We start from the raw sequence: 4,074 nt of genomic DNA, 5'->3' as shown, positions 1-4,074 counted from the left end.
GAGAGCCAATGGAGAAGAGCACTGTGACTGCAAGCAGAAGCAGGGTTAGTGTCTGTCTGACCTGGTCTGTCCTATAGCAGAGGGGGTAAAAGCTCAAGCCCAGGAGCAAGATCACCCAAGTTCACCTTCTATTGTCACTCAGCAGCATCGGGACTTGTGCAAGTCCCTCAGGTTCAGTGTCTTCCTCTGTGACCTGGGGATAATCATAATGCCACATGGCACTTAGGACAGTGTCCATCCCATAGTTAGTACTCAGTGAACCTTCCCATCTGTGTCTTCTCCACGTCCCCCCCCTGCACTTGCATGGCGTGTAGCCTCTTTCTGTCTCAGTGACTTGTTTCTTTCTCCCTTACAGACCCTCCTAGAGGACAATGGCTGCAGATAACGCCTCTCTGTGACAGAGTTTATCCTGGCAGGCTTAACAGATGAGCCGGAACTCCAGATGCCCCTCTTCTTCCTGTTCCTAGGTTTTTATGTGGTCACCGTGGTGGGGAACCTGGGCCTCATAACCCTGATTGGGCTGAATTCTCACCTTCATATTCCCATGTACTTCTTCCTCCTCAACTTGTCCTTCATAGATTTTAGTTTCTCTACTGCCATCATCCCCAAAATGCTAATGAGTTTTGTCTCCAAGAAAAACATCATTTCCTATGTGGGGTGTATGACTCAGCTCTTTTTCTTTTGTTTTTTTGTCTTTTCTGAATCCTATATCTTGTCAGCAATGGCATATGACCGCTATGTCGCCATCTGTAAACCACTGCTGTACATGGTCACCATGTCTCCTCAGGTGTGTTTACTCCTTTTGTTGGGTGTTTATGGGATGGGGGTGTTTGGGGCTGTGGCCCATACAGGAAATATATTATTTCTGACCTTTTGTGCTGACAACCTTGTCAATCACTATATGTGTGATATCATTCCCCTCCTTGAGCTCTCCTGCAACAGCTCTTACATAAATTTGCTGGTGGTCTTCATTGTTGTGACCATTGGCATTGGGGTGCCTATTGCTGCCATTTTCATCTCTTATGGTTTCATTATTTCCAACATTTTCCATATTAGCTCCACTGAAGGAAGGTCCAAAGCCTTTAGTACCTGCAGCTCTCACATAATTGCTGTTTCTCTCTTCTTTGGATCAGGAGCTTTTATGTACCTCAAACCACCTTCTATTTTACCCCTTGACCAGGGGAAAATGTCTTCCTTGTTCTACACCATTCTTGTGCCAATGTTCAACCCATTAATCTATAGTCTAAGGAATAAGGATGTCAAATTTGCCCTGAGGAAAACCTTGGGCAGAATAACCTTCTCTTGAAAAAAATATTAGACATTGAGATAAGAGATCCAAGGATTTTTGTATGTGTTTTTATAATTATTCCTTATTGTTATTATTACTTTTCAATGAGGAATCTAAGCTCCAGTGTTTTCTTTTTATGCTATATGGCAGAGGAAATTTTAACTTTCTTAAATGGATTTGTTCTCCCTTACTCAAATCCTCCAATTCTTCCTTCTTTATTTTATGAAAAATAATTGCTACAATTACAGAATATTCAACATTGAATGGGGGCTTAGGGATCATTTGATCTAGTGCCCTTATTTTTTTTAAAAGATTTTATTTATTTATTCATGAGAGACACAGAGAGATACAGAGACATAGGCAGAGGGAGAAGCAGGTTCCCTGCCAGGAGCCCGATGTGGGACTCCATCTAAGGACCCCAGGATCACAACTTGAGCCAAAGGCAGATGCTCAAACATTGAGCCATCCAGGTGCCGTGATTTAGTGCTTTTATATCATACATCACACTTTGCAGAGTCAGAAGCATTTGTATGTTGCCCAAGTACATAAAACTACCCGGTGCCAGAGCTTAGACTGAAATCCTAGCTTGAATCCCAATCCAGTTTGTTTTCCCCTATGCCATGTTTTCTTGCCTCATCTCTTTCTTGAAACATTTCATTTCACATGTTGGTTGACCTAGCACATTTAAATTATGAATATATTCACAGTAATTTCATGCTACTTTTCACAGGTTAATTTTAATATATCACATTTTGCAAGAGAGTAGGAGGTGAAAAATTTTGTTGAGTTGGTCTTGGCAAAATGACAAGATCAGTGTTTGATGAATTTTGTAGTATGTAAGTGAAAATTATGTTAGATTTCAGAGAGGCAAGTTTAATGTCCACTGACTTGGTGGGTGGAGCCCTATGGACATAGGTGAATTCGAACTTCCAGAGGAGGGAAACTTAATTTTATGGGGTGTGGTAGAGGTGTCATATATTTTTTCAAGACTAACACAGAAAGAATTTGGAGTCTTATTTCAAGAGTTACCTTGCATATGGTCTATAATAATTGGGAGCTGCACTATCCAATATGGCAGTCACTAGCTGTGTATGGCATTGAGCATTGAGACTGAGAGTATGCAATATAATTGTAAAATACTATGTCTTTGAAGGATTAATAGGAAAAATAATGTAAAATATCTCATTGATAATTTTTCACATTGACTACACGTAGAAATGACATTTCGGATATATTACATTAAATAAAATGTATTATTAAAATAATTTATCTGTTTTGTTTTTTTAATGTGTCTACTAGAAGGTTGAGAATTACATATGTGGCTTGCATTATATTTTTATTAAATGACACTGGTGTGGAGGATGTAACAGAGCAACAAGTAGTTGCTTATTAGGAGAGGAAAAGTGCTACTGAATTTTCAGGCATTGCAGATAGCAATAATGGGGGACATGGGGAAGGGATGGTAATCTCAGGATAAGTTCATAAATTATTATGTAATGGGAAATATAACATTATATAAAAATCATTTTGGATATATACTTAGATGTGGATTTGCTGGATAGTAGAGTATGCATATGTGTAGCTTTTATAAATACTGTCAAAGTGTTTTCAAAAATATTTGAGTCAGTTTGCACAGCTATCAACAACGTTCAAGAGTTCCATTTGCTCCACATCCTTGTTGACACTTAGTAGTTAGTTGTATTTTATACATTCTGGTGTATGTAAGCAAAATGTCTTTTGTTTTCATTTTTATTTTACTGATGTTGAGCATCCTTTAATGAATGTTTGGATATCTTCTTCCGTGAAGTAATTATTCAAGTCTTTGACCACTTGAAAAAATAGGGTTGTTAGCTGATTTCCTATTGATTTGAAGGAATTAAAAATTCTTTTTTTTGGAAGGAATTAAAAATTCTACATGTTAAGTACATATATGTGTAAGTGTACATATACGTATATATTATGTATATGTATGTGTAATATATATCAGTAGCATATACATATATAATGCATACACACATCTTTATCTTAAGCTCTCTCCATATATATATCTTCTCCCAAACTATGTCTTGCTTATTAATAATGATAATCTCTTGATATCAGATGTTCTTAATTTTGATGAAGTTTGATTCATCAGTTTTGCCTTTTATGGTTAGTGCTATGTCCTGTTAAAGAGCTCTTTTACTGTTCTTCTTGAGGTCAGAAGAAGAAAAATGTGAAAGGGTATGAGTGAGAAAGAAAACATAACAAAACCATGGCAGCTTGGGCTCTGTCAACATTTTGGGTCTCCTGATCTTCTGGATGCACCTCTTCCTCCATTTGGTTGATGCTTTGTAGGGACAGAGCACTTGAAGCCTGAAGATGCCAGGATTATAAGTATTTTCAATTCAACAGATATATATATATATATTTTCATGTTTTATTTTTTTGTATATTTTTTTATTGGAGTTTGATTTGCCAACATATAGCATAACACACAGTGCTCATCCCGTCAAGTGCCCCCCTCAGTGCCCGTCACCCAGTCACCCCATCCCCCCACCCACCTCTCCTTCCACTACCCCTTGTTTGTTTCCCAGAGTTAGAAGTCTCTCATGTTTTGTCACCCTCTCTGATTTTTCCCACTCACTTTCTCTCCTTTCCCTTATGATCCCTTTAACTATTTTTCATATTCCCCATATGAGTGAAACTATATAATGATTGTCCTTCTCCAATTGACTTACTTCACTCAGCATAATACCCTCCAGTTCTATCCACGTCGAAGCAAATGGTGGGTATTCGTCGTTTCTAAT

At 38.0% G+C, this 4,074-nt stretch overlaps 1 pseudogene; it reads left to right on the top strand.

Annotated features, from left to right (window-relative positions):
- Positions 1-371: 371 nt before the first annotated feature.
- Positions 372-2,506, top strand: LOC140625561 (olfactory receptor 8B12-like; annotated as a pseudogene).
- The last annotated feature ends 1,568 nt before the right edge of the window (positions 2,507-4,074 follow it).

Source organism: Canis lupus, chromosome 3 (assembly GCF_048164855.1).
Source record: "Canis lupus baileyi chromosome 3, mCanLup2.hap1, whole genome shotgun sequence".
In the NCBI taxonomy this organism is placed as follows: domain Eukaryota; kingdom Metazoa; phylum Chordata; class Mammalia; order Carnivora; family Canidae; genus Canis; species Canis lupus.
Note: the sequence above shows the minus strand (reverse complement) of the source record. Positions and strands in the feature narration are given on the sequence as shown.